General features: G+C 32.0%; 1 long non-coding RNA gene across 1 annotated transcript; it reads left to right on the top strand.

Annotated features, from left to right (window-relative positions):
- Window positions 1–1719: 1719 nt before the first annotated feature.
- On the top strand, window positions 1720–14809 carry LOC111472441. Its single transcript, XR_002715418.1, has 3 exons — window positions 1720–1752; window positions 11282–11284; window positions 14739–14809. It is a non-coding gene; the product is annotated as an uncharacterized LOC111472441 (long non-coding RNA).
- Window positions 14810–26829: the final 12020 nt, after the last annotated feature.

Genomic DNA, 26829 nt, shown 5'->3' with positions numbered 1-26829 from the left:
TCTAGGTCTCTCTTCTCTTTACTAAAATATCTACTATCTCTCTTCTAAAATATCTACTATCTCTCCTCTCTCTCCTCTCTTTACTAAAATATCTACTATCTCTCCTAAAATATGTAGGTCTCTCTATAAAAGATGTAAGTCTATGTAGGTATCTCTACTAAAATATATAGGTCTCTCTCCTAAAATATGTAGGTCTTTCCTAAAATATAGGTCTCTCTTTTAAAAATATAGGTCTCTCTTCTAAAATATGTAGGTCTCTTCCTAAAATATGTAGGTCTTTCTTCTATCTCTCCTAAAATATACCGTTCTCTATCCTATCTATCCTAAAATATGTAGGTCTCTTTCCTACATCTCTCTCCTAAAATATATATGTAGGTCTCTCCAAACCAAAAATATGTATGTAGATCTCTCTCCTAAAATATTTATATAGGTGTCTCTCTCCTAAAATAGATTTTAAATCTCTCTCCTAAAATATGTAAAATATGTAGGTCTCTCTCCTAAAATAGGTAGGTCTCTTTCACTGCATCATGTTGAGCTGACAGCGAAAAACTCTCATGTTTGTCAATATTTAGCTCTTTTGTAAACAAGTCTGCTAGGCGAATCTACTAAGCAAATTGTAGATTGATGGTTGCAATGGAGTGGTATTGGATACTTAATTTTCTAATGTCAATCTACTAAGCAAATTGTAGATTGATGGTTGCAATGGAGTGGTATTGGATACTTAATTTTCTAATGTCAATCTTTCATCAAAAGTTTTAACCACACCATATTGAGCTGACAACGAAAACTCTCATGTTTGTTAGTATTCAGCCCTGAGCTGACAGCGAAAAACTCTCATGTTTGTCAATATTCCGCTCTTTTGTAAACAAGTCTGCTAGGCGAATCTACTAAGAAAATTGTAGATTGATGGTTGCAATGGAGTGGTATTGGATACTTAATTTTCTAATGTCAATCTTTCATAAATTGTAGATTGATGGTTGCAATGGAGTGGTATTGGATACTTAATTTTCTAATGTCAATCTTTCATCAAAAGTTTTAACCACACCATATTGAGCTGACAACGAAAACTCTCATGTTTGTTAGCATTCAGCCCTTTTGTAAACATGCCTGCTAGACGAATTTGCTAGGCAAATTGTAGATTGATTTTTGCAATGGAGTGATATTGGATACTTAATTTTCTAGTGCCAATCTTCCATCAAAGGTTTTAACCATGTATTTTCCTGAGCTGCTCTAGCTGCTGCTCTGTAATTTGCTTCTCTAATTGACAATCATACTGTTGGTTGTCTTTTGTTACACCAGAAAATTATTCTTGAACCGAGATTGAATACGTACCTCGAATGGATCAATCGTGAGATATAAAGTTCAGACTAAAGAGGGCTCTAATACCAAGTTAGACGAACACGCTCACCACAATGATATGATATTGTCCACTTTGAGCATAAGCTCTCATGATTTTGCTTTCGGCTTCCCCAAAAGGCCTCATACCAATGGAGAGTGTATTCTATGATTATAAACCCATGACCATTCACTAAATTAACTAATGTGGGACACTTTCATCCAACACCCCCCCCCCTCCCGAACAAAGTACGCCTTCCCTTAATCGAGGCTCGACTCCTTTGGAGTCTTAGTCATTTTTTACTGCCTTCGAGGAGGCTTGACTCCTTTTTTTTTTTTGGAGTTCTTTGTTCAACATTCGAGGATTTTCCTATTTATTGACACGACTAAGTTTAGGGCATGACTCTGATACCAATTGTTGAACACAACTCTCTGTGGAAAACACGCGCACTCTTTATTAAGACCAATCGATAAGAGAATACAAGACTCTGTAGAATACTACTAGTTTTTTGATTTCTTATATGAAGACCTAGGTAGGGTGGAGGGGTCTTTAAATTAGAAAATTAGAGCCTAGGCAATCTAGACCTAACCAATCTAAATCTAGACTTAACAAATCTAAATCTTCTTCCTAAAATCTCTCTATCTTTCCTAAAATCTCTACTAAAATAAATATACAATGAGCTATTACAATTATTGGGCTTGACTCTATTGGGCTAGTGATGATATTTCAACAGTGGTGACCTATAATGTGTTGTGTCGGACCAAGTCAAGCCTACGGGTACGATACGAGCCCACCCTGTGGGCCCGTGTGCATGGACGTAGGCCGTGTATGAAGAAGTACCTTGCATCTAATCCTTCCCGAAACTATAAGAGCCCAACGCCATGTTATGTTTATAAAAGATAGGTCTCACTCATATATTGCATGTGTTTACGTATCAAACTTCAACCGTTGGGTCACTTACTCAGTATTTTATAAAATACTTAAAACAGGTACTAACTTAATCTCTCCGGTAAAGGTAAAGATCCTATGAACTGATGAAGGTGAACGTTATGCAGTCCATGGAAGTCAAAATAGACAATAATAGGGCAGTTGAATGTTTTGAATGTTTTGAATTTTAAATTAGTACCTGATAAGACATATTGGATTTCAGTCAATTTTGTTAGGTGTCTGTGTGAAGCTTGATTTTCCTTTAAAATGGTTGAATTTTATGTTAGTACGTGTCTATTATGAATTTTCGCATTTATGATTTAAGCAGGCATGAGTTGACGTCACTAATTAGCTTAAGAAACTTAGGGGTGTTACATTTTATGTTATGATATGAATGATATATATGTTATGAATCTACGTTGCGATATGAATGAATGATATATAATGCTTGAACCTTCACATATTACACCATGCGTATTATGTTAACATGTTCACGTTGTGCCTATGAGACATTGATAAACCATGTATATTAACCAACCATAAAAGATTTGTCCAGTATACGTATGTATGTCTAATAGGAATGCTATGTCATGAAAAATAAAATGGATGTATGATTTGCATCATAACTATGTATCATGATTCGAAACTATAGGACCTCATTCATTTCGCATGTCACATGCATCGAGAGACTTTCTCCTTATGATTAGTACACATGTGTACACTTTCTTATTATGTACACTATGATATTATTAAGCTCCTTTCCCTTTGTAGTTTCTGGCAACGTTAGTGTTCACTAGCTTGCCATCAGACCCATGAGGTATGTATACGAGCTCACTTAATGGGTCCATGTGCGCATGTGTGTTTTGTGTATAGAAAAGTACTACACATCAAACCTTACTCGAACTTGAAGTAGAGAATAAGGTCAGGATGTCTTAAGAAAAGATAGATCCCATCATGATTGTATGTGATTGCATTTTTTAACCTGAATAGTGGGATTACTTACTAAGTATTTTTAAATACTCAAGTCACGTGCTACTTCTTTTTTAGGTAAAGGTAAGCCAACAATGTATGAATGATGATGTCACTGTGGAGACCATGGAAGTGAAGTCAAGGTAGTTGCATTTGCATTTGATGTAGCCGCCCTTAGAATTATTAAGTGTGTTGCATTATTTTAAATTATTGTATTTTGATTTCGATATTTGTTGGTTTAAATGGTAATCTTTGAGTCCATAGCATTGTTTTAGCAAATTATTTTAAAGGATTTCTGCATTTGGTAGTCATGACATGCATGTCGTACGGACCTTATTTTTTAATGAAAAATTAGAGTCGTTTGACAATAAGTAATCGATTGTACTCGATATATAATCTAAATTTTTTTATTTTTCGTACTCATTTAAAATGCATTTTAAGTACATCAATTGATAAACTTTAATGATATAATAAATTAGATATATTTTATGGTGTATGAAATTGTTTATGTAATAGTTAAACATAAAAACAAAAGTCCCGGTGGAAGGAATGAAAATCATGACGACTTGTGAGAATTCTCGTGAATCCAAACAAAAGTCCATGCAAAATTGAAGAAAAATACTTCAATCATTTAATTTAGATGCATGATATGTCAGTCCTCCCCGCTTAATTTGAGACACCTTTCACTTGTGAGAATTCTCGTGAATCCAAACAAAAGTCGATGCAAGATTGAAAAAAAATACTTCAATTATTTAATTTAGATCCATGATATGTCATTCCTCCCAGCTTAATTTGAGACACCTTTCACTTATATTTTAGACACTTTCCTCGCAAATGTTTCATAAACTTGTGGGATAAAAAGAAAGTTTAGGAAGACATTAATATTCATTTTGAGATTGTTATATCAATGGTTATTATTTGTTTTACCCTAGAGAGCTTGAAATTGGTCATTGCTTCATTCAAGGGTGTAATGCCTTTAAGAATTTGACCTAGATTTAGAATTTGAATCTAACTCGCAACGGTCTTGATATTGCCCATCAAAATCAACGACCATAATTTAATTCAAAGTATTTAGAGTAATTTAATAACAAATTTAAAAGATAATCTCAAGTAGTCAGTAGTTTAATTGTGAGAATTTTATGTTATGGTCGTGAAAACTTAGCCAATAAGTAGCTATAGTTTAGTGGCAAGAATTTCATGACGTAGCAATGAAGATTTGAGTCCAAATCCCAGCCACCACAATAATTTTACTCATTGACGCGGGAGTCATACACGTTTTCATTTTCCATAATTATTTTACACGTCATACACGTTTTCATTTTCCATAATTATTTTACCTTTCGCGTTTTGTTCACATAATAAATAACTGAAACAACTTTATTTTCTTGGTTGTTCTCATAAAGGTTTATTCCACAAAAGCAATAAAGATGCGACATTTTCATCCACTAACTTAGATCATTATTTAATGAGGTGGAGAACAACCTTCCCATCCGTGCAAGAACTCAAATTTGTTTAAAGGATTATTAAACAATGAAAAGCCATTATTATCTGCCAACCATATGCATATTTCATTATCCTATCAATCAGAAAGTCATGTTCCCTTTTCAGACCAGAAAACCTCGAATGAAGCATTTCCTAATTTGCTCTCAAAGTCACACCAAAACAATGTGGTTCGAAAAAAATTATCCTTAAAGTCTCAATAGAATTGGGTTCCTGGATTGTCGATATGCACGCCTAAGTCCATAGCAAATCTGAAATTTTAGGTTAAATACACCCAAACTAAGATAAATATATACATATAAATTTTAAAATAAAAACATTAAATACAAAAATAAAACCATTAAAAACCTAATAAATATTAGGTAAAAATTAAATAGTTTAATTTTTTGTTTTTAAAATTTCAAAACTTAAAATAAAAACGTGAATTTCATCATGAGTTTGTAGATATATATATATATATATATATATATATATATATATATATATATATATATATATATATATATATATATTCTCTACTAACCTAAATCTTCATCTTTAGATTTGTAACGAGTCTCAAGAGGTGAATTTGAAGGATGGTTCCAAATCATCACTCCCCACTTTGTCAATGGAAGTTGAGAATTGAATGTGCTCAAAAGAAAAACTAGGGTTACAAAATGAGCCCTTATATTTTCAATTCTTCAATTGATACATCAATTCAAATTTCCTTATAGAGATATCTTTCAAATGAAAAACAAAAAATTTTATTGAATGTTTTCATTTTTAGTTTCACTCTTGTGAAATTCTACTTAATTTCTTAAGCAATTTATTTCTACTCTCTATCATATAAATTTTTACTCGTATTCTTAATACAGTAAAAATAAACTACGTAAAAAAAGTAAATAGATATACAACAATTATATTGTTTGAGTTTGTAGGCAAAGGCCAAAACGAAAACACAAACAACAAAAGACTTGAGAATTTGTATGATCTTCTTTTCTTCAATGGTGTTGCAACTTGTTTTCGAATAGAGATTTATATCGTCCTCTTCTGTTGAAAATGAGACTTAATTCAAACACATGGTGTTAAATTCAGTAAAATAAATTGTAACACTAATGGGTTGATTATAAGTAATTAACTCCAATTTGGGGTTGGATGGAAACTCAACCTTACCTTACGTGTTCTTTTTTTGGCACATTTTTTAAGAACCCCACAATAACTCACATTTACATAAAAAAAATAAAAAATAAGAGAGAGAAAAATACAAGAATAAATAATTTACATGATTGTTTATTATCTAACCCTTTACAAATAATGTTATTTAATTATTGTCTTATTATGCATAGCTAGTCATTAAGTAAGTTATGAATAAAAATGAAGTTTTCATTTAAGTTCTGATATGAGGTAGGAATTTAAAAAATTTTCATTGAATTAAAACGTGCCGGTAGGAAAATAATTTTAACAATAAAAAAAAAGTACTGACAAGTAAGAAAAATCGAGTAAAATATGTCACCCAATTCAAATTTATTTAGCCCGTTTTACTTATTCCCTTTTCTTTTCTAAGATTTTATCTATTATTATAATTGCAAAATTAACCAAATATATTTTAATTCAAACCTAACCCATTAAACTAATCAACCTTTTTATTTATACTCAATACCAAATATCTTAGTTTTTTTTTTTCTTTTTTTAACACTAAAAAAAGTTAACCTAAAAAAGATACTTTTAATTATTAATTTTTCTAAAGATTCTTTTAGTCTTATTTTGAAAGCACTATATTCTAATGTCAAAATCAAAATCAAAATCATTTTTCTTACCGTTCTCTAAAATTCTAACCCAACACGACCAATAAAAAAATAGCATTTTAATCATTCATATCGAGCAAATTGCTCGTACAATATTAAGTTCATTACAAGGGCTTCACTTTGATTTGATATCCTATAGTTCGTAAATATGGTACCCAAGCTTGTTGTAGTCATGATCGAGAGCCCAATAACTCTTCATCTTTGATCCAAATTGATGTTCTAAAAGTGCCTAAGATCCAAATTGCTTCCGCATGTGTTATATTAACACCATCAATGATGACGGTAGCAACTTTAGGCTAATAGACATCTAGGGTCGTTACCATTGTATCAGAGCTCTAGGTTATAGATTCGGTAGACTTCCCTACGAGATAGGCTTGGCATGTTCCATGGTTTCAACATCGATGTCCTGTCGCTGTCAAGTATGTCTTGTATAAGATAAGAAAAAGATATGTTTGTAATTGAAGGTACTTTTTTTGTTTACTAATATTGAATGTAATTTAGTATCAAATATGTTGAGCTCTAACTATATGATTTATGGTAGCATTATGCTCTACCTAGTTGTATTTTTATGAATATGTCATGTTTGCTAAATTATATGTTGTGATTATATGTGATATGATGCATTTTATGTTAGAGAGATATAGAATAGTAGGGAAGATACTAGTGGTGGTTCGAAACCGTTCGTGAGGAAAAAGAAATTTGAACTACAAAAGGTTAGTATTCAAACTCATTTAATGTTTTTGAACATGCTAGCTAATTTACTATAATTGATGCACATAGCGTGCCTAAGATCCAAATTGCTTCTGCGTGTTATAATAACACCATCAAAATGAACCTAAACTGACAACATAATTTATGAACAAAGGAACCTAAAAGGTATTTAAAAAGAGAGAAAACCCAAAAAGTAGCAAATTCCCTCGAACATTGAATATGGATGCCATTCACCACAAGAAAAACACAAAAAAATTGAAGAAATGGGGAAGAAGAAATATAAGGGACATGGGGGGCTTTAGAGGCTTCAAAGGCTGAATATGGTGGGCAAAGTATCTTTAGATGCACTAAATTTTGTCACGTAGCATACATTGGCTAACAAAATAAGCAAGCATCGGAAAATCTATGAATGTTTTTCGATGATTGTCAATTTAGTTGACCTTGTCCATAAAATTTTGTGCTTACAGAGAGATATTTTTTCTAACCATGGTAAACAAAATATTGATTCTCTATCTTTGCTGCATTTCCATTTATCATAAAATAAATTATCCAAAGATTTAGAATATGAGTATTGTAGTCTACTAATTCTGGTAAAGTTCTTACCAACGCAGTGTGTACTAAGTTAGGAACAATGAGTATTCCTGACCTTTGGTATATATGATGTTACATGCCGCTAAAGAAATTAGTAGACAGACTGTAGTTGATTGAAAGTGGGTCTTACATACTAGTCCTAAAATTCTAACTGTAGTTGATTGAAAGTGAGTCTTACATACTAGTCCTAAAATTCTAAATAACCATATAGAAGTAACCTAAGCGAGACGTAGTTGAAATACCTTTGTAACGGCCCAAAACAAAAAAAAAAATAATAATAATAATAAATAAATAAAATAAATAAATAACTAAACAAATAAAAAAATTATTATTTTACCTAATTATTATTATGTAAAATAATAATAATAATAATAATAAATTAACAAATAAGTAAATAAAAACAATTATTCATGGACGTAGTAAACACATTGATGTGAGGTTTCATTTCCTGCATGATTTGATCAGAGATGGAGTTATTGAGCTGAAGCATTGTGTCACACAAGAACAAGTTAGTTGTATATATTATGACAAAACTAATGAAGTTGGACGCGTTCATAAAACTACATGTGTCAATGAGTATGTCTGTAGTGAAGTTATGAGTTTGTTAGAATCTTAAGACCACGTTCAAGTATTCCAAGAATTGAACTCAAGACCTCGGAGTCATACCAATAGATCAAATGACCTCCTATGACAATTTTTTTTTTATTTTTAATATATCATTATTTCATTCTTTTATTCGATTTGGATAATAATGAAATTCATGTGCAAGTAGTATTATCAATTTTAAACCCATGCAAAGTTTGATTATTTCAAAATTATTTATACGAATAGATGTAATAAAAATAGAGAACAGGAAAAATAGTTGAAGTTATGACATAATGTAAGTTTTAGTTTGATAGTTTCAGGAAAAATACTTTTATGTTAACATAAAAGTAAAACTATTGATGCTTATGGGTCACGTTGGATTACTTTTATGTTGTATGAATGACAAGTGTCTTGTAGCCCTTGTTAATATGTGTTGTTCTATGTGACACTTTATATTATGATATGAATGACACTATGCTGTGAATCTACGTTGTGATATGGATGATATATAATGCATGAACCTCCATATATTACACCATACATATTATGTTAACATGTTCACGCTGTGCCTATGAGACATTGACAAGTCATGTAGACTAACCATAAAAGATATGTTCAGTATACGTATGCATGTCTCATAGAAACATTATGTCGTAAAAATAATGGATGTATGATTTGCATCATAACTATATATCATGATTAGAAACTGTGAGACCTCATGCATTTTGCATCTCACATGTATTGAGATACTTCCTTGTTATGATTAGTACACATGTGTACACTTCCTTATTATGTACACGATGATATTATGCATACTCATTTCCGATGATATTATGCATGCTTATTTTAACTCAAATTTGTTTTGAGGACTATTAAACAATGAAAACCATTTAGTATCGGCAAACCATATGCATCTTTCATCACCACATCCACCAGAAAGACATGTTCCCTTTTCTGGCCAAAAAAACCTTGAAAGAAGCATACCCTAATTTGCTCTAAAAGTTGCACCAAAACAATGTTGTTCGAGAAGAATTCTCCTAAAGTCCCAATTGAATTAGGTTCCTGGTTTGATGATATGCAACCCTAAATTCATAGCCAATCCAGAATTTTAGGTTAGATACCCACACACTAAAATAAATATATACATATAGATTTTAAGGAATATATGAAAATAAAAACATTAAAAACATTATGTCAAAATATGTCAAAATTAGATAGTTTAATTTTTTATTTTCTAAATTTCAAAACTTAAAATATAAAGATTAATACCACTTGAGACTCAATGAGACTCAACCTAAAATATTATAAATATTATGTTTTCTGCTACTAACCTAAATTTTCGTTTTTTGATTTGCAATGAGTCCATTGTTTGGCTACCATCTTTTAGTTTATAGATCTGCCAACTAAAATTTTATTAAATCTAATCTTATAACCTTATTTCGTATAACTTAAAATGCTAACAAAAATCTAATCAATTGTATATGGGATCTGATTATTACTCTTAAAGATATGAAAGAAGATTTGATCCTAAATTAATTTCTCATAACGAATAACTAAAAGGGAAAAGTAAATTTCTTATAACCATAACTATAAAAGAAAAGAAAATCTGAGATAGGATTTTACGGTAATAACTGACAAAAATCTCTAAATCTTCAATCTTGCTTATTCCTTATGTTGAAAGTCATTTTACTTCTTCTAAAATATGACCATTGTTGTTTTTCTGTTTCATTCATTTTTTGCAGTTGGGTTAAGGATGGGTGAGGAGAGATAATTGTGGGAAGGGATGAGAGGTTGGTGGAGAGAGGTGGGGAATTTTTTTTTAAAATTTTAATTTTAATTCATTAATTAATTTATTGTTATAATTATTTTAACTTTTTTTATTTGTTTATTTATTTTTGGGCTATTACACTCAACCTTACAACGGGTACTTTTTTGGCATATTTTTTTTAGGACAGCACACTATCTCACATTTATATTGAAACAAATAATATAAAACAAATACTAGGAGAGAGAAAATCAAAAAATAATATGTCTTATATATTTATAGTGATGACTTCGAGTATGAATACAAAAAATTCACAAAATACATCTTTAAAATGGTAGATATGGTTCTATTTACTATATGTATTTTTATTATGTATAACAATCTACCGTATATAATGATTTACATTCATTACTATACATTAGATGTTTATTATACATGACAATTTAGAATAACTGTCATTTAACTATAGTCTTACTATGTGTAGCCAGTCATTGAGTAAGTTATAAATAAGCAACCGACTAAAACTTTCATATAAGTCTTTTAATAAAAAGGAAGTTTTCATTTAAGTTCTCCCACGATGAATTTAAAAAGTAATTTTCATTGAATTCAAACGTGCTTGTAAGGAAATAAATTTAAACAAAGAAATTAGTGACAACATTAGAAATAATAATACATGACAACCCTACTTTTCCATTAAAAAATAAGGTTACTACATGTATGTCTTAACTATTAAGTGGGTCCGTCCATCTACAAATATTGAGGTACATAGGTTCTTGGGTCTAATAGGGTATTATCTACGTTTCGTGCGAGATTTTGCCAGTATATTTTCACCACTCATGCACTAGACTAGGAAGAGTGTTCCATTTGTGTGGGTTGTGACATTTGAAGCAAGCTTCCAAGGTTTGAAGCACAGGTTAGTGTCGATGCCAGTATTTACAGTTCTAAAGATTTTGGAGGTTATATTGTTTATAGTGATGCCTCCAAGAAAGACTTCAAGTGTGTGTGGATACAACACTGGAAGGTCATAGCCTATACATCTCGTTAGTTAAAGAACATGCATCTCGTCAGTTATATTGGAATTGATCATAATGTTTAGCTAAGTTAAATTATTAGTAGGTCCTAAGCATGTTATATTAATTGCTATAGGTAAGAGTTAGACGTTGGATTGTTGTTTCGAGGTGTCTATCAAATTGTTAATGACTTTGGCCAAGATTGACCAAGTGATCTTATTGTTTGAGTTAGGTTATTGTTTGATCTATGATGGTTCATGTCATGTGACTTATACATGTACCATAAATATGTGTTATGTTCATGTTATGAGATATTTATGTATCTTTGTATTGATATGAGACGTACGTCACGTATGCATGTAAACCCATTACACTACTTTTATTAATGAATTGAAACGTCATCAATGAAATGTATATCTTACATATAAAGTTTGCGAGGATTGTGAGATGTCATGCATGCATGTTACATAAATGAACCCTGTTATGAAAGGAAAAAGAAATGAAAGATATTAAATGTTATGGTATGAAATGTAAATTATGGAACCTTATGCATGTTTGTATATCATATGCATTGGGATACTTTTTCATTATGCTATATTAGTACGGGCGTGTATGTTCGATATTTATGTTCGCCGTGATATCATGCTAGCATTTTTTTTTTTGTGAAATGTGGTTGTTGAACACAACTCTCTTGGAAACATTATGACACTCTATATTAAGACCAATCGAAAAGAGAATACAAGACATTCGGTAGAATACTACTAGTTTTTGGATTTTTTAGATGAAGACCTTAGTTAGAGTAGAGGGGTATTTATACTATAGTTGCGCAATCTATACTTAACAAATCTAAATCTAGGTATCTCTCCTAAAATATCTAGTCTCTCTCCTAAAAATATATGGTCTCCCTCTTAAAATATCTGGTTTCTCTCCTAAAATATATAGCTCTCTCTTCTAAAATATCTAGGTATCTCGGTCTCTCTTCTAAAATATATCGGTCTCTCTCCCCAACTCTCCATCTCCTAAAATATAGGTCTCTCTTCTCTAAAATATCTACGTATCTAAGTCTCTCTCCCTTCTCTTCTATCTCTCCTAAAATATCTCGCTATTTCTCTCCTAAAATATCTCGCTATTTCTCTCCCTACTATCTCTCCTAAAATATCTAGTCCTCTCTCCTAAAATATCCTAAAATATCTACTATCTCACCTAAAATATCTAGGCCTCTCTCCTAAAATATTAGGATGTCTCCTAAAATATGTAGGTTTCTCTCCTAAAATAGATAGGTTTCTCTCCTAAAATAGGTAGGTCTCTCTCCTAAAATATCTATGTCTCTCTCCAAAATATATTTAAGTCTCTCTCCTAAAATATCTAGGTCTCCCTTATAAAATATATGTAGGTCTCCCTTATAAAATATATGTAGGTCTCCCTCCTAAAATATATGTAGTTCTAAAATATATGTAGGTCTCTCTCCTAAAATATATCTCTTATCTCTCCTAAAATATCAACAATCTCCTCTAAAATATGAATATCTCTCCTAAAATATCTAGGTCTCTCTCATAAAATATAGGTCTCATCTAGGTAGGTCACTCTCCTAAAATAGGGGAGGTCTCTCTACTAGGTAGATCTCTTTCCAAAAATATATATGTAGAACTCTTCCTATCTCTCCTAAAATATCTAGGTCTCTCTCCTAAAATAACTAGGTTTCTCTCCTAGGTAAATTTCTTTCCAAAGTAAATATGTAGAACTCTTCCTATCTCTCCTAAAATATTTAGGTCTCTCTCTTGAAATAACTAGGTCTCTCTCATAAATAAAATAGGTAAGTCTCTCTCCTCAAATAGAGAGGTCTCTCTCCTAAAATAAATATGTATAACTCTTCCTATCTCTCCTAAAATATCTAGGTCTCTCTCCTAAAATATCTACTATCTCTCCTAATTCTCCTAATTCTCTCCCCTAAAGAGGTAGATCTTTCTCCTAAAATAGGTAGGTCTTCCTCTAAAATAGATAAGTTTTTCTCCTAAAATAAATATGTAGATTTCTCTCCTATCTTTCCGAAAATATCTAGGTCTCTCTCCTAAAATATCTCGGTCTTTCTCCTAAATATAGGTCTCTCCCCTAAAATATGTAGGTCTCTCCCCAAAAATAGGTATGTCTCTCTCCTAAAATAGGTAGGTCTCCCTCCTAAAGAAGGTAGGTCTCTCCTATCTCTTCTAAAATATCTAAGTCTCACTCCTAAAATATGTCTCTCTCCTAAAATAGTTAGGTCTCTCTTCTCAAATAGGCAGGTCTCTCCTAAAATAACCAGGTCTCTCTCCTAAAATAGGTAGGTCTTTCTTCTCAAATATGTAGGTTTCATTCACTACACCATGTTTAGCTGACAGCGAAAACTCTCATGTTTGTCAGTATTCAGCCCTTTTGTAAACAAGTCTGCTAGGCAAATAGGTCTCTCTCCTAAATGTATGTAGTTCTCTCAACTAAAATATGTATGTAGGTCTCTCTCCTACAATATGTAGTCTCTCAACTAAAATAGGTAATATAAGTCTCTCTCCTAAAATAGGTAGGTGTCTCTCTCCTAAAATAGATTTTAGATCTCTCTTCTAAAATATGTAGGTCTTTCTCCTATCTCTCCGAAAATATCTGGGTCGATCTTCTAAAATATATAGGTGTCTCCCCTAAAATAGGTAGGTTTCTCTCATATCTCTCCTAAAAATCTAGGTCCCTCTTGATGGTCTCCCTCCTAAAATATCTAGGTCTCTCTTCTAAAATATGTAGATCTCTCTCTTAAAATATCTAGGTCTCTCTCCTAAAATAGGTAGGTCTCTCCTATCTCTCCTAAAATATCTACTATCTCTCTCCTAAAATATCTACAAATCTCTCCTAAAATATGTATATGTAGAGGCTAAAATATGTAGGTCTCTCTTCTAAAATATGTGGGTCTCTCTCCTAAAATATGTGGGTCTCTCTCCTAAAATATAGGTCTCTCCTCAAAATAGGTAGAGACAAATATGTAGGTCTCTCTCCTAACATATATGTAGGTCTCTCCTAAAATAGGTAGGTCTCGCTGATAGCGAAAACTCTCATGTCTATCAATATTCAGCCCTTTTGTAAACAAGTATGCTAGGCGAATCTGCTAGGCAAATTGTAGATTGATGGTTGCAATGAAGTGGTATTGGAGTCTTAATTTTCTGATGTCAATCTTCCATCAAAAGTTTTAACCACACCATGTTGAGCTGACAACGAAAACTCTCATGTTTGTCAGTATTCAGCCCTTTTGTAAACATGTCTGCTAGGCGAATCTGCTAGGCAAACTATAGATTGATTGTTGCAATGGAGTGGTATTGGATACTTAATTTTCCGGTGCCAATCTTCCATCAAAAGTTTTAACCATGTATTTTCCTAAGCTGCTCCAGCTGCTGCTCTGTACTTTGCTTCTCTAATTGACAATGATACTGTTGGTTGTCTTTTGTTACACCAAAAAATTGTTCTTGAACCGAGATTGAACACGTACCTCGGATGGATCAATTGTGAGATACAAAGCTCAAACTAAAGAGGGTTCTGATACCAAGTTAGACGAACACGCTCTTCATAATAATATGATATTGTCCACTTTGAACATAAGCTCTCATGATTTTTCTTTCAGCTTCCCCAAAAGGCCTCATACCAATGGAGAGTGTATTCTTTGACTATAAACCCATGACCATTCACTAAAACTAATGTGGGACACTTTCATCCAACACCCCCCCCCCCTTTCCGAACAAAGTACGCCTCTCCTTAATCGAGGCTCGACTCCTTTGGAGTCTTAGTCATTTTTTACTGCCTTCGAGGAGGCTTGACTCCTTTTTCTTTTTGGAGTCTTTTGTTCAACATTCGAGGATTTGCCTATCTATTGACACGACTAAGTTTAGGGCATGGCTCTGATACCAATTGTTGAAAACAACTCTCTGTGGGAAACACTCGCACTCTTTATTAAGACCAATCGATAAGAGAATACAAGAATCTGTAGAATACTACTAGTTTTTGGATTTTTTATATGAAGACCTAGGTAGGGTGGAAGGGTCTTTAAATTAGAGCCTATGCAATCTAGACCTAACCAATCTAAATCTCGACTTAACAAATCTAAATCTTCTTCCTAAAATATCTAGATCTCTCCTAAAACATCTAGATCTCTTCCTCCTAAAATCTCTAGATATCTTTCCTAAAATCTCTACTAAAATAAATATACAATGAGCTCTTACAATTATTGGGGTTGACTCTATTGGGCTAGTGATGATATTTCAACAGTGGTGATCTATAATGTGTTGTGCCGGACCAAGTCAGTCCTACGGGTACGATACGAGCCCACCTTGTGGGCCTGTGTGCATGGACGTAGGCCGTGTATGAAGAAGTACCTTGCATCTAATCCTTCTCGAAACTATAAGAGCCCAACGCCATGTTATGTTTATAAAAGATAGGTCTCACTCATATATTGCATGTGTTTACGTATCAAACTTCAACAGTTGGGTCACTTATTCAGTATTTTATAAAATACTCAAGACAGGTACTAACTTAATCTCTCCGGTAAAGATAAAGATCCTATGAACTAATGAAGGTGAACATTGTGCAGTCCATGGAAGTCAAAATAGACAATAATAGGGCAGTTGAATGTTTTGAATGTTTTGAATTTTAAATTAGTACCTGATAGGACATATTTGATTTTAATCAATTTTGTTAGGTGTTTGTATGAAGCTTGATTTTCCTTTAAAATGGTTGAATTTTAAGTTAGTACATGTCTATTATGAATTTCTGCATTTATGATTTAAGCAGGCATGAGTTGACGTCACTAATTAGCTTAAGAAACTTAGGGGTGTTACATTTTATGTTATGATATGAATGATATATATGTTATGAATCTACGTTGCGATATGAATGATGTATAATGCTTGAACCTTCACATATTACACCACGCGTATTATGTTAACATGTTCACGTTGTGCTTATGAGACATTGATAAACCATGTATATTAACCAACCATAAAAGATTTATCAAGTATACGTATGTATGTCTAATAGGAATGCTATGTCATGAAAAATAAAATGGATGTATGATTTGCATCATAACTATGTATCATGATTCGAAACTATAGGACCTCATTCATTTCGCATGTCACATGCATCGAGAGACTTTCTCCTTATGATTAGTACACATGTGTACACTCTCTTATTATGTACACTATGATATTATGCATGCTCCTTTCCCTTTGTGGTTTCTGGCAACGTTACTGTTCGCTAGCTTGCCATCAGACCCATGAGGTATGTATACGAGCTCATTTAATGGGTCCATGTGCGCATGTGTGTTTCGTGTATAGAAAAGTACTACACATCAAACCTTACTCGAACTTGAAGTAGAGAATAAGGTCAGGATGTCTTAAGAAAAGATAGATCCCATCATGATTGTATGTGATTGCATTTTTTAACCTAAATAGTGGGATTACTTACTAAGTATTTTTAAATACTCAAGTAACGTACTACTTCTTTTTGAGGTAAAGGTAAGCAAACAATGTATGTATGACGATGTCACTGTGGAGTCCATGGAAGTGAAGTCAAGGTAGTTGCATTTGCATTTGATGCAGCAGCCCTTAGATTTATTAAGTGTGTTGCATTATTTTAAATTATTGTATTTTGATTTCGATATTTGTTGGTTTGAATGGTAATCTTTGAGTCCATAGCATTGTTTTAGCAAATTATTTTAAAGGATTTCTGCATTTGGTAGTCATGACATGCATGTCGTAGGGACCTTATTTTTTAATGAAAAATTAGAGTAGTTTGACAATAAGTAATCGATTGTACTGGATATATAATCTATTTTTTTTTTTAATTTTCCTACTCATTTAAAATGCATTTTAAGTCTATCAATTGATAAACTTTAATGATATAATAAATTAGATATATTTTATGGGGTATCAAATTGTTTATGTAATAGTTAAAAATAAAAACAAAAGTCTCGGTGAAAGGAATGAAAATCATGACGACTTGTGAGAATTCTCGTGAATCCAAACAAAAGTCCATGCAAGATTGAAGAAAAATACTTCACTCATTTAATTTAGATCCATGATATGTCATTCCTCCCAGCTTAATTTGAGACACCTTTCACTTAGATTTTAGACAGTTTCCTAGCAAATGTTTCATAAACTTGTGGGATTAAAAGAAAGTTTAGGAAGACATTAATATTCATTTTGAGTTTGTTATGTCAATGGTTATTATTTGTTTTACCTAGAGAGCTTGAAATTGGTCATTGCTTCATTTAAGGGTGTAATGCCTCTAAGAATTTGACCTAGATATAGAATTTGAATCTAACTCGCAACGGTCTTGATATTGCCCATCAAAATCAACGACCAAAATTTAATTCAAAGTATTTAGAGTAACTTAATAACAAAATTAAAAGATAACCTCAAGTAGTCGTAGTTTAATTGTGAGAATTTTATGTTATGGTCGTGAAAACTTAGCCAATAAGTAGCTATAGTTTAGTGGCAAGAATTTCATGAAGTAGCAATGGAGATTTGAGCCCAAATCCCAGCCACCACAATAATTTTACTCTCATTTACGCGGGAGTCGTACACGTTTTCATTTTCCATAATTATTTTACCTTTCACGTTTTGTTCACATAGTAAATAACGGAAACAACTTTATTTTCTTTGTTGGTCTCAGAAAGGTTTATTCCACAAAAGCAATAAAGATGCGAAATTTTCATCCACTAACTTAGATCATTATTTAATAATGTGGAGAACAACCTTGCCATCCGTGCAGGAACTCAAATTTGTTTAAAGGATTATTAAATAATGAAAAGCCATTATTATCTGCCAACCATATGCATATTTCATTATCCTATCGATCAGAAAGTCATGTTCCCTTTCCAGACCAGAAAACCTCAAATGAGGCATGCCCTAATTTGCTTTCAAAGTCACACCAAAACAATGTGGTTCGAAAAAAATTCTCCTTAAAGTCCCAATAGAATTGGGTTTTTGGATTGATGATATACACCCAAACTAAGATAAATATATACATATAAATTCATAGCAAATCCGAAATTTTAGGTTAGATACACCCAAACTAAGATAAATATATACATATAAATTTTAAGAAATATTCTAAAATAAAAACATTAAATACGAAAATAAAACCATTAAAAACCTAATAAATATTATGTAAAAATTAAATAGTTTAATTTTTTGTTTTTTAAATTTCAAAACTTAAAATAAAAACCTGAATTTCATCATGAGTACGTAGATATATATATATATTCTCTACTAACCTAAATCTTCGTCTTTAGATTTGTAATGAGTCTCAAGAGGTGAATTTGAAGGATGGTTCCAAATCACGGCTTCCCACTTTGTCAATGGAAGTTGAGAATTGAATGCGCTCAAAAGGAAAGCTAGGATTACAAAATGAGCCCTTATATTTTCAATTCTTCCATTGATACATCAATTCAAATTTTCTTATAGAAATATCTTTCAAATGAAAAACCAAAAATTTTATTGAATGTTTTCATTTTTAGTTTCACTCTTTTGAAATTCTACTTAATTTCTTAAGCAATTTATTTCTACTCTCTATCATATGAATTTTTACTCGTATTCTTAATACAGTAAAAATAAACTACGTAAAAAAAGTAAATAGATATACAACAATTATATTGTTTGAGTTTGTAGGCAAAGGCCAAAACGAAAACACAAACAACAAAAGACTTGAGAATTTGTATGATCTTCTTTTCTTCAATGGTGTTGCAACTTGTTTTCGAATAGAGATTTATATCGTCCTCTTCTCTTGAAAATGAGACTTAATTCAATCACATGGTGTTAAATTCAGTAAAATAAATTGTAACACTAATGGGTTGATTATAAGTAATTAACTCCAATTTGGGGTTGGATGGAAACTCAACCTTACCTTACGTGTTCTTTTTTTGGCACATTTTTTAAGAACCCCACAATAACTCACATTTACATAAAAAAAATAAAAAAATAAGAGAGAGAAAAATACAAGAATAAATAATTTACATGATTGTTTATTATCTAACCCTTTACAAATAATGTTATTTAATTATTGTCTTATTATGCATAGCTAGTCATTAAGTAAGTTATGAATAAAAATGAAGTTTTCATTTAAGTTCTGATATGAGGTAGGAATTTAAAAAATTTTCATTGAATTAAAACGTGCCGGTAGGAAAATAATTTTAACAATAAAAAAAAAGTAGTGACAAGTAAGAAAAATCGAGTAAAATATGTCACCCAATTCAAATTTATTTAGCCCGTTTTACTTATTCCCTTTTCTTTTCTAAGATTTTATCTATTATTATAATTGCAAAATTAACCAAATATATTTTAATTCAAACCTAACCCATTAAACTAATCAACCTTTTTATTTATACTCAATACCAAATATCTTAGTTTTTTTTTTCTTTTTTTAACACTAAAAAAAGTTAACCTAAAAAAGATACTTTTAATTATTAATTTTTCTAAAGATTCTTTTGGTCTTATTTTGAAAGCACTATATTCTAATGTCAAAATCAAAATCAAAATCATTTTTCTTACCGTTCTCTAAAATTCTAACCCAACACGACCAATAAAAAAATAGCATTTTAATCATTCATATCGAGCAAATTGCTCGTACAATATTAAGTTCATTACAAGGGCTTCACTTTGATTTGATATCCTATAGTTCGTAAATATGGTACCCAAGCTTGTTGTAGTCATGATCGAGAGCCCAATAACTCTTCATCTTTGATCCAAATTGATGTTCTAAAAGTGCCTAAGATCCAAATTGCTTCCGCATGTGTTATATTAACACCATCAATGATGACGGTAGCAACTTTAGGCTAATAGACATCTAGGGTCGTTACCATTGTATCAGAGCTCTAGGTTATAGATTCGGTAGACTTCCCTACGAGATAGGCTTGGCATGTTCCATGGTTTCAACATCGATGTCCTGTCGCCGTCAAGTATGTCTTGTATAAGATAAGAAAAAGATATGTTTGTAATTGAAGGTACTTTTTTTGTTTACTAATATTGAATGTAATTTAGTATCAAATATGTTGAGCTCTAACTATATGATTTATGGTAGCATTATGCTCCACCTAGTTGTATTTTTATGAATATGTCATGTTTGCTAAATTATATGTTGTGATTATATGTGATATGATGCATTTTATGTTAGAGAGATATAGAATAGTAGGGAAGATACTAGTGGTGGTTCGAAACCGTTCGTGAGGAAAAAGAAATTTGAACTACAAAAGGTTAGTATTCAAACTCATTGAGTTTTAATGCTTTTGAACATGCTAGCTAATTTACTATAATTGATGCACATAGAGTGCCTATGATCCAAATTGCTTCTGTGTGTTATAATAACACCATCAAAATGAACATAAACTGACAACATAATTTATGAACAAAAGAAACAAAAAGGTATTTAAAAAGAGAGAAAACGCAAAAAGTAGACAATTCCTTCGAACAGTGAATATGAATGCCATTCACCACGAGAAAAACATAAAAAATTGAAGAAATGGAGAAGAAGAAATATAAGGAAGATGGGGGGCTTTGGAGGCTTCAAAGGCTGATTATGGTGGGCAAAAATATCTCTAGATGCACTAAATTTTGTCACGTAGCATACATTGCCTAACAAAATAAGCAAGCATCGGAAAATCTATCAATGCTTTTCGATGCTTGTCAATTTAGTTGACCTTGTCCATAAAATTTTGTGCTTTCAGAGAGATATTTTTTCTTATCATGGTAAACAAAATATTGATTCTCATCTTTGCTGCATTTCCATTTATCATAAAACAAATTATCGGAAGATTTAGAATATGAGTATTGTAGTCTACTAATTCTAGCAGAGTTCTTGACCAATGCGGTGTGTACTAAGTTAGGAATAATGAGTATTCCTGACCTTTGGTATATATGATGTTACATGCTGCTAAAGAAATTAGTAGACAAACAGTAGTTGATTGAAAGTGAGTCTTACATACTAGTCCTAAAATTCTAAATAACCATATAGAAGTAACGTAAGCGAGAAGTAGTTGAAATACAAATAAGTAAATAAATAAATAAACAAATAAAAAAATTATTATAAAAAATAATAATTATTATGTAAAATAATAATAATAATTATAATAATAAATTATCAAATAAGTAAATAAAAACAATTATTTTCGGTTTCTCTCCACTAGGGTCACTCTCCCCAATAATCTCTCCTCATCACACCTAGTAGTTCATGAAACAGAAAAATGTTAGATTTGAGAAAACAAAATGCCTCACGTCAAATTTATAGGAGATGGGTTTATTGAGATGATCAAGATTTATATGAGAGAGAGATTCGAGGTTTCTCGGTAAGTTATATCTCAGATCTCTTTTTCTTTCATCCAATTATATTATTTTTTGTTTAGCAATTTACCTGTTAGAAAGATATGTCATTATGTTAGAAAGATACTTCATGTTAGAAAGATACGTCATTATGCTAGAGAGATACGTCATGATCTATAGCAGAAAGAAAATAGAATCTATTAAATTGGCTAAAAACAATTGCTAACCTAATTGAAAAACTAACGAACAAAAATATAAAGAAAGGTTTAAACATATTTAACATATCAGAATTTCTTCCCTCCTCCAAAAACAAACATAAGAACGTTCAGATTTAGTTTTGGTACTAAGAGATATTTTGCTAGAAAGAGATATTGCATTTGAAGAGGTTAGTAGTTTTCCTTTTATTTTATTTAATGATATTAAAAGTCATCATAAACAGAGAGGGATAATAAAAAGAAGGGAAACACAGTAAGAGACAGGGAAGGAAGATTGTGAATATAATCAAAATTAAATGTTAAAGGGTATTAAACACGGTTAGAGAAAATAGAATATCTGGAAACATATATAAATATTTCAAGACCTAACTTAAGCAAAGACACTAACTTTCGCACGAAGTATAACACATAGATCAACATAAATTAGAGAAACAATTTTGTAGAAATTCAAACTTGAAACTGATGTCATGGACTCACATAGGTTGACTTGGTTTTCAATGGACTTTCATTAAGGATAATGACGGAACATCAACCTAAGCCAACCAGGTAAGTGACCTTGGTATCGGCATGGTTATATTTGCTGTTGACACATGCTCCGTGGTTCTGCACGTGTCATATATATTGATATGTGTGAATTGTCTGTGGATCGATATGCTTATTATTTGTTATGTATATGTTATAATATGTGAATTGTTTGATAATAATTATGGTACGATGTGTTCAATGATATGTTTGAGATAGGATACGATAAGGATGCACAAAACGAAATGTAACGATAGGAGTCAAATACATTCATGAAACATTAAGGTTAGGTTACATACCGAAGTGATATGGATAAGAGAGATTGATGGAAGAATACTATTAGGCTACAGGTAGAAAGGGATAGATTTGTGATAGATTGATAGAACGATAGCGTTAGGATTGATAGAACGATAACGTTAGTTTACGTTCTTGTGATGATATGACTGAGGTACGTTCACGTAATGATATGTATGTGATAGGTATAAGAACGTTAAGGCTATGATAAGTTAGGAAACGATATGACTACGATTTACGTTATGACTTGTTTATGATATGATACATTGTGATGCAATATGTCATGGTGTGATGTGTATATGATGAAATGTTATGTTAAAAGCATAGAACGTTATGTTAGGTCATTTATATTTGAATGTAAATAACATGAATTGTATGACGTGAAACACAATAAACTGTCTGGAATCATAACCCCGATAGGAATATGTATGAAATGTAAATTGAAAATGAGAATGACATGAAGCATGGAATGTGACAGGGGGGTTATGTTCATTAATGATAAATGTAGAAGTAGGGGGACCTCATGCATTATGTGTGTTCATGCATCTGGGGGGTACCCCTATCCCATAACGAGGGTAGGACGCGTACATCCAATTGTAGGACAACGATCGTTATGCTTGCATAGCGTTGCCGTGACGGTTACTAGTTTTAACAGGTCCCGACATAAGAGGCTCCCAGATATGTCCACTAGATAAGGAAAGTGGCCCAGTGGTGTGCGAACTAGCTGGTGAGCGAACACTCTCACGTATGGGCTATGTGTAGAGTATATGGTACACATCCACGATTACCCATTAGGACAGCACCGTAGAGAAAGCGAAACGAAACCAAAGATAGGTACCATCATTTCATTGCATGTGATTGTTGCATTTATCCCTAATAGTGTGGTCACTTACTTAGTATTTCTTTAAATACTCAAGCCACGTGCTACTACATTTTTTGTACGACTGACAATAGCATCGCAACTCTCGACCATGGCACATGCATAGGGTAATGGTATTTGTTTTCTTAGACTTAGGCTAGACTAGGTTGTTTCTAATTAAACTCTTATTCATTTTATTTAGTCTTTTGTGGTGTCGTTTTAAAGATGTTTTCGAAACACGCAAGTCCATGACTGTGTTTTAAGATAAAGGATGTTTTCTGAAATTTTAATGAAGTCTTCCGCATTCAATGTTTATGGTACGTATACGGTAGCGACCTTAAATTAAGTAGAAAATTTTAGGTCGTTACAACCTTACTAGCTTATAAATGATCCGAGTAAATGAAACTAGGAATTAATGGAGAATAAAACTTAAAAACAACTAGAAAGATAAGTAATAAACTTGTGAATGACAAGTTATCTATCTATTAAGTAAATTAATTACTTATCAAGATTATTTTATCTTTTTTTGCCAAATATGAAGTTGTAGGCCAATCGAGAAGGAGACCAGCAGGCTCGAGACAACAAGGAACCCTTTTCTAAGTCTGTTTTAAGTACATGTGCTTTTGTTGCTGATAACTTACTTTGATATTTTGTGTTGTAAAATATACTTGATTCACATGTTTTACTTGTCATGTATGAAATTTTTTGTTGTATGACCGATTTTCGAAGCAAAATATCTATGTTATTGGTAACTCATGTGAATCGAGTTGTCGATGAATAGGTGTTATAGAAGCATTGCTCGAGAACTATGCGGTAACAGTGGCGATCGTCCTAAGGCATCCAGTCGAGTCGGTTTAATTTGGATTTCTACATTTAGTTTTTAATTGTTTGTTGACTATTGGTCAAGGTAAGAAGCGCTGCTCGAGAACTATGAGGTCACAGAGGGTGTCGTCCTAAGGAATCAAGTCATCTGTTTATTTTAAATTTCTACATTTCTTTTTTTTGTTGGTGGTCGGTCAAGGTGAGAAGTTGTAACAAGGAAATTTTCGGATATTTAATTCCTTATCTAGTGGGAATTTCAAGATGCTCAAGGACCGAAAAATGATCAACAAGAGATAGAAATTTTTACGAAAATTATGAAGTTATTGGAAAAAATAATAATAAAATATTTTGAAAGTGGCAAATTACCAAATTACCATAATGATATAGATAATTACGAAAATGCCATTCTGCTGAAAATAAAAACCTCAGCATGTGAACATATGCATAAAGTCCTCCGAATCTCAAATTTCAGTCGAATTTGGATACAATCTAGAACGTTCAAACTTGAAATTGGTAGCTCACTAATCGAAGAGGATATTTTCGACGAATTATCCAGAAAATTCAGTCTCCAAATCACGACGATTCTGGAGCTCTCAATGTCGGTGGAAGCTTCCCTTATAAAGTCTCAAGTTGGGGGCTGATATATAGTTGTAAAAAGATAAAACCAGAGGGGGATGATAAGAAAAAATCGAGACTTTTCTAGCTACCAAGGAAAAAGATGAAGTCCAAAGTCAAAGGTCAAACTTTGACCAATAAAAGTCAAAGATAGGTATATGTTTTCGTTAATCATTGACTTTATTTTTAATCTTGGAGTTAGATTAATATTGATAAACATGAAAAAAACTAAATATAAAAGTTGGCTATTATTCTAGGAATTTAATGGGCTAGAATGAAGTAAAGCTTAGCCAAATTGAAATAGATCCAAAAACGGGAAGAAAATGTTGAGTTTTATGTCCTAAAACTCATAGTTTGTAAACAAAAACATATTCTATTTTCAATAAAGTTATTATTGTTGTTTATTCAGTAAAGATTGTATTGAATAAAGTGAATTTTACGATTATTAATCAAAATCCAATAAACTAAGAACACTCTGGCTATAGCATGATTACTTGAACTATAAATCCAATAAACTAAGAACACTCTGGCCATAGTATGATTACTTGAACTATATATAGAGACATAAGAGTGGATCAAGTTCAAGTATATAGTCAAAATGATCTATAGTACAGGGATAAGGCTAAGTACCTTGTCCTGGGACACTATGAATGCGGCCCACTTTTGAATATGACATAAACAATGTGATCATCAAATTGTACATGCGGAGACATGTGAGTGGGGGAGTCCTATGCTATGAGTATTGCATAAGATCAGACCATGAAGAAAATCACTCTCACTTTATAATGTCGTTTACTCTTGAGACTGATTTTCTTTTCATTCGATGACCTAGGTAACTCGATTTTAATCCGGAGCTAACTATGAACTCCTTTTTATTTGAAATTATCCTTTGATTTGTATGGGTGAGAGTGGCTCGAGTTCGCCGACTCAATAGGCCTCCCATTTAAGGGGGTAAGACTGGGTGAATGGCTGGAGACATGGGGTGCAAGATGGAATTCCCTCTTACCCACTTTTAGGGATAGAAGAGGGGTAGATTCCTTAAGTACTGACTCCAGGTTTTGAACAAGGGGACCCACCCTCTCATTGGCCTGAGAGGGATTTGGTTTACTAGCTGGACCACAAACCAATTGTTCATTAGAGGATCAGTGGGACATAAGAAACAAGAAGTAACTTCAGAGGTAAAACGGTAGATTGACCCAACTCTAGTTACGAAGAACCTGTGAAGGATCGACTTACTAATCATGGTTATATCAAATGGACAAAAATATATCTATAGTGAGGGGAGTGCAACTACTAAGCTATAGTGGAGTGTCCAAGTAGTTAACGAATGTTGGCTAATAAGGTTAATGAGTTTAACCGGTTAATCTTGGATCGTTGGAGCTCATGATCTATAGGTCCATTAGGTCCTTCTCCTAGCTCATATCAGACTAAACCATAGAACAGTGTGACTAGTGAGTTCGAAGTGTTCGAATTCAAATTAAGAAATATGAGCTACATATACACGATATATTTAACCGCATTTTTGTTTTATTTACGAATTAAACAAAAAAAGAGAATCTGAGATATTTAAATAAGATTTAAATATCTTAATCAAATATGTGTCGGAATTGATTGGGATTGACATTTTAATTAATATTTAATTAAATAATTTAATTATCGTTTGATATTACTTTAATTTGAAATTAATTATTCAAATTAATTGTTGAATCAAAATGAAGAAAGTCAAAATGTTGACTTTATTTAATGGAAAAATCCATGTTTGAGTTAGTGAAATTTTGAGGTTTCAAAATTTGGTTTAACCAAAGTGCATGCTTGCAAAATAAACCCCACCAACTTTAGTGGAATTTTGAGTGTCAAAATTTGGTTAACTGAAACTTGCATGCATGCCACATAATCCCAAACATTTGAGTGGAATTTTGAGTGTTAAAATTTGGTGATCTCAAATTTGCATGAACATGCAAACATGAATCTTTAAATAGAGAAATCAAGGTACATGGAAGTTCTT

The sequence above is a fragment of the Cucurbita maxima genome, unplaced genomic scaffold, assembly GCF_002738345.1.
Source record: "Cucurbita maxima cultivar Rimu unplaced genomic scaffold, Cmax_1.0 Cma_Scf00072, whole genome shotgun sequence".
Lineage (NCBI taxonomy): Eukaryota > Viridiplantae > Streptophyta > Magnoliopsida > Cucurbitales > Cucurbitaceae > Cucurbita > Cucurbita maxima.
The sequence above is the reverse complement of the archived record's forward strand: the minus strand, read 5'-3'. Positions and strand labels throughout refer to the sequence as shown.